Consider the following 9469-nt stretch of genomic DNA (forward strand, 5'->3'; position numbering starts at 1 on the left):
AAAACTTTCATTGTGCTTATAACCCCAAACCTCCTTCACAAGTTGAACAGCATGACGGCCCCTTGGAGAGCAAAATATTCAAGATTTTTGCAGAAACTCGGCTCAGGTGGCCTGACTCTCTACCTATGGCACTCTTGTTAATTCAAGATATATTCCTAACCAAAAGACTAAGTTGAGCTAATCTGAAATGGTCTTTGGTTGTACCACGCTACTACCTGCCGCTCCTCCAGTTTTACTCAATTTGCAGATAGGAGTCTTATAGTACTGCAAACCACTGATTCACTATCTCAACAGCTCCCCTTCTCAGGGCAAAGCTGCCCTGCCCACCAGCATGTCAGAAGCGTGCTACACTTTACAAGCCAGCGACTGGGTCCATGTGACAATCCACATCCAAAAATCCAAACTCCAGCCCAGGTGGTTAGGCACGTACCAGATACTGCTGACCACAAACATCTATGAAGAACCCAACAAGCTGAGAGACACTGAAACTACAATTACACTTGCTCATTTACCTGCACTTAAAAAATAAAAACCAGAACCCATAGCACTCCTGACTCAGATTCTGCAAAGCATGGTTCTGCTGCACCTGCAGCAGACAGTGCCGTCACTCCTGCCATTACACCACACGGGTATCACCAGGATGACACCTCTTCTCCTGTCCATGGCTACAGCCTGCAAACCCAGTAGTGGGAAGCCTCCCTAGTACCTCATTCCACAGAGGGTCTGGCAGCACCTTTTTGCTGAAAGCTTGTTTGGTTGGCTGTTATGTTATCGGTGTTTTTATAGACTGCTGATCATCCATGAGGGAATCCAGGCACTCTGTAGAAGGTGTGAGGTCATCGCTGGAGGGCTTACTCGAAAAGCCAGGTCGTGAGCTTCTTGCAAAAGTCAAGAAGAGAGGAGGAGGCTCTGATGTATTGTGGGAAGTTGCTCCAGGCTCTAGGGGCTGGGTACGAGAAGGCACAGCCCCCTCCTCTGCTTTTGTGTATGTGTGTGCTAGTGAGAGACTGGCTGAGCAGCCATGTTCACTTCCACCAACCTTCCAGACACCTCTGCTCTGTTAGGCAGGGCCTCTGTTGTGGAGTGATTGTAGGTGTGGGTGAGGAGTTTGAAGTGCATGTGCTTGTCGATAGGGAGCCAGTGGAGTTCCCGGAGGTGTAGGGTGATGCGGGCTCCGTGTAGGAGACTGAGCAATAGTCTGGCTGCTGCGTTTTGGACGGTCTGCAGTCTTCTTGCAAGTGGACTGGTTATGTCTGTGTACAGTCTAGCTTGCTGGCGATGAGGCCTTGAGCAGTCGTTTTCCTGGTGTTGTCTGACTGCCACTTGAAGATTTTCTTAAGCATCTTTAGTGTTGAAGCAGGAAGAGACCACTGCAAGTTCTCTCTGTGGCTGTGTCAAGAGTGGGGGGGGGGTGTGGGGGGCGGGGGCAGAAGGTGGGAAGCAATCAACCATACTGAGCCTGCTGCCCAGCACCAAGACAAGCTTTCCCCCTACAAAGACAAAGCTTTTTTGCAAATTCCAAAGCAGTACAAACAGGATTTAAACTTTTCTTCTTCCTGGGTACACTATGGTTTGAATCCCATTTGATTGGAATGAAGTGTGATGACTTGAATGGGCACTTTATCTCTAAAAGCGACCATTGTATTACCCACTTTAAACTCGCCAGTCAAACAATGCCCTTGCTTGATCAACAAATGTTGCCCATCTGTTCACCTTGCAGCTGCTGCCTGAAGAATGGTTTGTGAAGTCGTAAACTGTAGCATCTTCATCAAGAATAGTGAACGTAACTTGACCATACTCAAGTATTGAACCAGTCCCTTTTCCTGCTTTTACCCAAGCCCCTATTCTAATTTTGTCTTTACATTTCCATTAAAGAAGTCCCAAAATACCGTCATCCTATTAAACTATGTATTTCTTATTCTTTGTGAAGAGATACCCACATCTTTTAAACTGGCTGTCAGTCATGAAGACATATATGTGTCATTTTCAGAATTTACCATAACAATATTGATAATTTTGGACTCCGAGTATTGGTAGGCTTTTTTCGTTCAGAATATTAAAGAAAAGGGCCCATGCTGGCACGTTCGAAAAGGTCAAATCAACCCACTGATCACATTTAAATAAATCCAATTAAATCTTAATTGGCTTTGCAGCAGTTACACTATTTCATGAGAGCCACCTGGCTGTTAACACCTATATCCAGAAACAGGATGCAGTTACAAAATTACATATTTACCCTTTTAGGAACAAAAGGAAAATCTACTGGATTCACTCAAGTTAACATCCCCGCAAACCTAAGTTAACATCCCTGCAAACCTAAGTTGGCGTCCCTGCAAACCTAAGTTGGCGTCCCTGCAAACCTAAGTTGGCGTCCCTGCAAACCTAAGTTGGCGTCCCTGCAAACCTAAGTTGGCGTCCCTGCAAACCTAAGTTGGCGTCCCTGCAAACCTAAGTTGGCGTCCCTGCAAACCTAAGTTGGCGTCCCTGCAAACCTAAGTTGGCGTCCCTGCAAACCTAAGTTGGCGCCCCTGCAAACCTAAGTTGGCGCCCCTGCAAACCTAAGTTGGCGCCCCTGCAAACCTAAGTTGGCGCCCCTGCAAACCTAAGTTGGCGCCCCTGCAAACCTAAGTTGGCGCCCCTGCAAACCTAAGTTGGCGCCCCTGCAAACCTAAGTTGGCGCCCCTGCAAACCTAAGTTGGCGCCCCTGCAAACCTAAGTTGGCGCCCCTGCAAACCTAAGTTGGCGCCCCTGCAAACCTAAGTTGGCGCCCCTGCAAACCTAAGTTGGCGCCCCTGCAAACCTAAGTTGGCGCCCCTGCAAACCTAAGTTGGCGCCCCTGCAAACCTAAGTTGGCGTCCCTGCAAACCTAAGTTGGCGTCCCTGCAAACCTAAGTTGGCGTCCCTGCAAACCTAAGTTGGCGTCCCTGCAAACCTAAGTTGGCGTCCCTGCAAACCTAAGTTGGCGTCCCTGCAAACCTAAGTTGGCGTCCCTGCAAACCTAAGTTGGCGTCCCTGCAAACCTAAGTTGGCGTCCCTGCAAACCTAAGTTGGCGTCCCTGCAAACCTAAGTTGGCGTCCCTGCAAACCTAAGTTGGCGTCCCTGCAAACCTAAGTTGGCGTCCCTGCAAACCTAAGTTGGCGTCCCTGCAACCCTAAGTTGGCGTCCCTGCAACCCTAAGTTGGCGTCCCTGCAAACCTAAGTTGGCGTCCCTGCAAACCTAAGTTGGCATCCCTGCAAACCTAAGTTGGCGTCCCTGCAAACCTAAGTTGGCGTCCCTGCAAACCTAAGTTGGCGTCCCTGCAAACCTAACCCTTTTGTGCTTGGAATGCATATGGATGTTAACTCTTACTAACATGGCCTGCAATTTTTGGACTACTTTATACCACCAAAATACTGCCCCACAAATTTTTAACAAATCCGATTTGTACAAAGACTAAATTCCTATGTGTCAAGTACAGCTAGGCATTTGAGGGCTAATTCCACTGCACCTTTATGACAAAGAGATAAATCATTTCACTGAGCCAGATATATAGGTTTGACAAATCCTACTTGTTGGGCTGTTCACCTATCAACATTGGAGGTGAAGTCAAATCTGCAAACCACTTTGGCCTTCTTTCCCACTGTCAACATGAAATACTCTTGTTGGCTGTGTCTTAGGCAGGTACCAAAGTGATATTAAAAGATCAGCAAGCATCATATATCTTCATTGTTACTAACCCCACCAGAGTTAATGTCTCTAAGCACCACACGCATTACCACAATCTTAGATACCCATCCTTCGTCACGGAAAATCTTTGCATTTGTACTTATAATTCTCTGCCAGCAAACCACACTTTTATATTGATCAACACCGGAGTGTGATTTGTCTTCTGTTTTAATAAAGACTCAAAGTTAGGATGCATGGGAGCTTTCCAGGCCTGATGCAAACAAATTATTTTGATCTCTTCCTTTAATGTGATCATCTTTATGTAAAACAGCGATATGTCGCTTTTGATAACCATAATTATGGTAGAAATGGGAATCAAGAAAGAATAACACTATGCACATGCCATGCAGAGACATACAAGTATGGCCGAACCACCTATGTTTCATCAATATGGTTTCAGTGGGAATTCTGCGGTCATGGTGAGCGACAACAACTTTGTGTACCTTGGAGCTTTGTTCCAAGTACACATGGAAATTAATTTAATGTGTAGGGGTCGCACACAATGCTTAGGTGGCATCGCCGACAAATAGATGATCTGCCCAAAAATAATTCAGATCTCTAAAAAGTATAAATGGGACCAGGTTGGGAATGAATGAGGGTCCCGATAATGAAGTGTGGCGATCAATTACCTGAGGTGCTTTAATTTGAAGATGCAGATCCAGCCTTGAGCACCCTATTAGTCTCGTAAAGTTTCTCAGCCACTACAAATTATTTTGAAATAGCCACAGCTCCATCTTTTAGGCCCTATGTATAAAGTCATTACAACATTTATCGCAAAAAAACGCTCTAAACTGTACTTGATCAGTTTGCTGAGGCATCTGAGCAAAAAATGCCCTCATTACTTCACCAGATGCAAAATAAGACTGAACTTTGCCATAAATAATGTTAATCGTCCTGTATTTCTCAGGGATAATAAAATTCAGACACACGACTGGCCCTTTGACAGCCTTAACGCCGTTGTCATGAATGTGCTGTATGTGAAGACTGGTGGTCACCGAAGTTAAATTTGTAATTCTCATCAACTCCGCCTGCACCTTTTGTGGAACTAACACTTAATCCTGTACAAATTAAAGTGGTTGCAGAAGTTTCTGTTTTAGGATTAAAAGTTTCAATATGATAGAACTGGCTACAAACATGGTGGAGAGGACCATTGTCACAATAACAGCATGCCCCACAAAAGACCATGAATAATCGTTCTCAATATTTAGGAATCAAGGATTTTCGTAGAAAGGTTAGCTACATGTGAGTAAGTGGCCAACAATTCAACAACTCCTGAGCTTTTAAAGACATGTTGTTTATACCATTGACATACCCGATCAATCATTGATCTTGAATCTTAAGCACTGTACATGAATTGCAAAGTTATTTCAGGGTACACTCAAGAGGCCCTGAAACTTTCTGAGCAGATGGTCCAGGTTCTCCTATTGCTGTAGGGCTAGATTCTCCCACTCTTTTACTGCAATGTAATCTTTTTGCAGTGGCGGCTCCTCCACAATGGCGGAGGAGCGTCACCCCACTGCCTTGGCACAGAGCCAGCAAACAGAAAATAAAAGATGCTCTAGCATAGATTTATTTCTTTGTTTGCCAGCTTGTGCATGGAGGGGCGGGGCATGGGACGGTGGGGGAGGAGTGTGTGCACTCCCTACGTGCTCATGTGTATTTGGTCGGCTGTCTCAGGCCGAGCAAAACACACATATGCACTTAGGTTTCTCCAGCCCGAATGCATTCAGCAGCCGGGCTGGAGAGCCACCCACAGCCTTCCTGGTCTGAGCAGAGCGTCCTTTCAGCCCGCTCAGACCAATCCCTGCGCTGCTCTGCGGCACAGGGATTGGCCGGGAGTCTGCCCCAGGGGCTGTTGTGACCCACGAAGAGCCCAGCAAGAACGACGTGGGAGGCGGCCGGCAGCATCAGGTAAAAATTATTATTAACCTGTTCCCCTGCGCTCGCTCCCCCCCACCCGCTCCCGCGCCTCCCCACCTCCCCTTTATTAGTGGCGGCTGCCCCAGCCTTTTTGGTTATGTCAAATATACCAGTCATAAAAACTCTAAATTGGATTATCGGGTCCTTGTTTGACTGCAGAGTCCCAGAATACCCCTGAAGTGTACTGATTCACAGCCGGGCTCCTTTTGGTTACTGAAGTGATCTCTTTGTTGGTGGATAGTTATTGATGATATAAGGCCTCCCCTGCTGAATTCTCAATGGGACTCAGGTCTCACACTCATGGGACATTTGGAGACAGTTTTTCTCCTTTGCAATCCAAAATCTGATTGAAATAATGTTCCCCTTAAACATCTATTGGGAGTCACTACTTGAAATCCCTTGCGTTCCTAGGTATAACATGTATAAACTTTGTATGTCACATGAGCAGTTTTCAGCAACATATCGATCATAAGTACTGCACTCAGTAACTGCATCGAAATATTTTAAAATGTTTCTTTCAAAGAAAAATATCACACTTTGATTTGTTTGATAAGTCACATTCATCCTAAACCTTCAATCTATCACAACAGAGACTGTACCCAGAACTGAGAACGGGCCTCTCCTTTAGGATAAATATCGGCTTCTTTTTCACATCTCTCTCTATTAAATTCATAGAGAGATTGGATCTCTTGCCTCATATTCATTCTTGTTAGTCACAAAATCACAGTAAGTCTTCACAAGGCCAAGAGTCCTCTCAACATTTTTCTGGGCATACCTGTGAGTGGGAATTGCTTTTATCCTACTTTGCTCTAGAGGTTCGTATAGCATAGATTCGGAGGAAGTACCAAACAAGGGGAGGCGATTCCTACTCCAGACTTGTGTCACACATATGCCCCTTTTGACAAGGTTTCCATTGATTGATCGCTTCATTCAACTACAAGCCACCCCTGCCCGCGTAACCACTACTGGGAAGAAGTTGGGCCATCTGGAGTTTTCTCAACACTCTGGGGCTTATTGCCATCGTATCGGGATGGAGACCAAGCGACATGTAGTTGGCGGCTCTACCAGCCTTATTACGATGCGACCGCCATAAAGGCAGTCAAAAAAGGCTTTTTTCAATTGCGGCATGTGCTGCGGGCTGGAAAAGGGCCACAGCACAAGCCACAATTGAAAAAGAAATGTTTACAAACATCCATTCACTGTGTGCCAGGCACCATGAGATGCCTGGCATACAGTGCATGGATGTTTGGGGGGCACCACATATAGCATAGGCCCACAGGGGACGGGGTCATGCTAGGGGCCCCCAAAATCCCATTCCGTCTGCCTTAACATGGCGGTCAGACCGCCATGTAAAGGCAGACCTAAAAGAGACATCTTAATCCCTACAGCGGTGCCTCCACAGGGACCGCCCCCATTTTAGGGATTACAGTCTGACCGAAGCCAGACTGGCTCCTTGAGCCTGCCAGAGGCTGTAGGTCGGTCCCTCCGCTCGCTGCGCTCTGCCCGACCGCATCATTATGTGTCAGTCAGCCCGCAGCATCAGATGTCGGACGGACTGCCCCCAACGGCCTGTCGGTGGCGATCTGCCGACATCATAACCGGGCCCAAAGTGTCTCCCACATTTTGATAATCACTCTACTAGTGAAGTGACTTCGTCCATCAGATTCAGTGTGTTAGTTAATGCAAGCTAAATCTTGAAAATAATGGTTACTCATCAAGATGGCTGTTGCTTCTACTTTACAATTCAGAAGAGCTTGCAGTAAATATGCAGACTAAAAAATTCCATCTACTGAAAATATTGTGTAATAAAAGTAGGAAGCTTGGGACAGAAAAAACTATGTTTACGTAGGCATAGTTTTGACAATTATATTATAAAAAATGTTGTGAAGACTTTAGTAATGATTTGAACTGGCAAGCGGTGCAGAAGGCTATGGCTGCCAAAACAAATTCAGCTATTGGGAAAATATTACTCAAAATGAGCTACGATGGACAGTCATCTTTCCATACGGCTAGACAGTTGTAAGTCAGAGCAGCAGGCGACTGAGCATTTCATGATAATGCAGGGGTGGGAGTGACTTGTTCATGGTACTTCAGGAAAAGGCTTGGCCACAAAGGCAATAACATGGTAGGAAAACAGAGCACTGCCAGGTATGGCAGTATAATCAAGCAACACTGGTGTTGCACAGAGAAGCGTGGACTTCAGGGAAAAAGCCAGCATTCCCAGGGTGAAGGGTCAGAGTGACACACAGAGAAAGGAGCGATGGAAAAATGAGGAGGATAGGAAAAAAAATAGGGTACGGGACACCCCCACTAGACTAATGAAACGTTAAAAAAAAAAAAAATACAAGCACGTAGTTTCAATGTTATATTATCCTTATTTCAGGATTTAGCACTATGAATATTGAGAAGATTACAAATTTATACTTCCGGCTTCACACTATAGTAGTTTACATTACAGTTCAGATACCTCTTCATATAACTATTAGAACCAATTTACACTACTACTTGGCGAAAAGTGAAAAGAGGGAAAGCATGTCTGTAGGCTGTTCTGATCCCTGAAGCCATACATTCCACCTGCGAGACAGCCCGAGGTAAGGTCAGCCCACCATTGTGAAGGAGCTGAACATTCATTCATGTTGGACCCGAACATATACAGAGCAGCTCCTGATGCACTGGGGAAAAAAACATCAGTTATGGGATCATTTTCCTGTGTCAAGATCAAATCTGCATAACGAGTGTGGACTCCCTTCGCCAGGTGATAACTAAGCTTCCATTTTGGTGCTTCTAGACTTTCTCTCCAAGAAGTGTTGCCTCTCAGAGAATGGCCTACAGGTGGGCACAATGATTATCCAAGAGGTCTGTGTTGTTCTTACGGGCTCTTTTATTCAGGAATTACCCTAACCCTACCTCCGGCAAGTCTGGCCTGTTCCGCATAATCAATAACTTGGCTACACCAGCCATGCTTTAAACGTTTCTCATTGGGTCATGGCCATTGCATTCTTCTCACTTTCCCACTGGTTTAGAAATCAAGAAAACTATTTTGCACCTATCTTGAATTGTTTACAATAGCTATTAGTTTCAGATTATATTAACAGCTCGAAGGAAAGCCCGATACATAGCCATCAACTCATTGACTTGATTGATCCTGGGGACTGAAGGCATGGGAGAGTCGCCTACCAATATGTCAACAACAACAGGCACTATTTCATCCCAAGCGAGAGTACAGATAGTGAGCGAACAACCATCCAAATACACGGTGGCCATTCCCCTTTAGCGTACTATATCACTAGAAGACCAATACTAATATTTTTATAAATGATTAAATCACACGATGAAAGAGGAATTGGTCTGTGAGAGCAGAGAAGGACCGGTGCCAGCACAAACACAGGGTTAAAGGAGAAACTAAGATTTTGGGAGACATTAAAAAGCAGTCTCGCTCCAGAAAGGTACAAGGATGCTGGCACATTAATCTGACCTCGCCTTTGGACAGATGCCAACAGGACAGGAGTATAAATCCTGGCAAATTAGGTCATGGAGTTTACTAAGGTCTGCTAGCTCACTTCCTTCAACAGACTCGAATTGGCAAATAAAATATTTTTTTAGGCCCCAACAAGGTATTACGGCGCATATTGGGAATGTGAAACGTTTGCATAACATTTTCAAATTAATTCATCATTTAATTACTAATAGACGTACTTGTTCTCGACAGAAGGTGAAAACTGTTATGATCAGTCATCAGGAACACAGACGCCCTTTTTCTCCAGTCCAACGACATATTAAATAAGGGCCGTGCAATTTTAATAGTTTTCTGGTAAATGAAAATCCTGTGGGTTGCCAGCGCT

This window comes from Triturus cristatus, chromosome 12, assembly GCF_964204655.1.
Source record: "Triturus cristatus chromosome 12, aTriCri1.1, whole genome shotgun sequence".
Taxonomy (NCBI): Eukaryota; Metazoa; Chordata; class Amphibia; order Caudata; family Salamandridae; genus Triturus; species Triturus cristatus.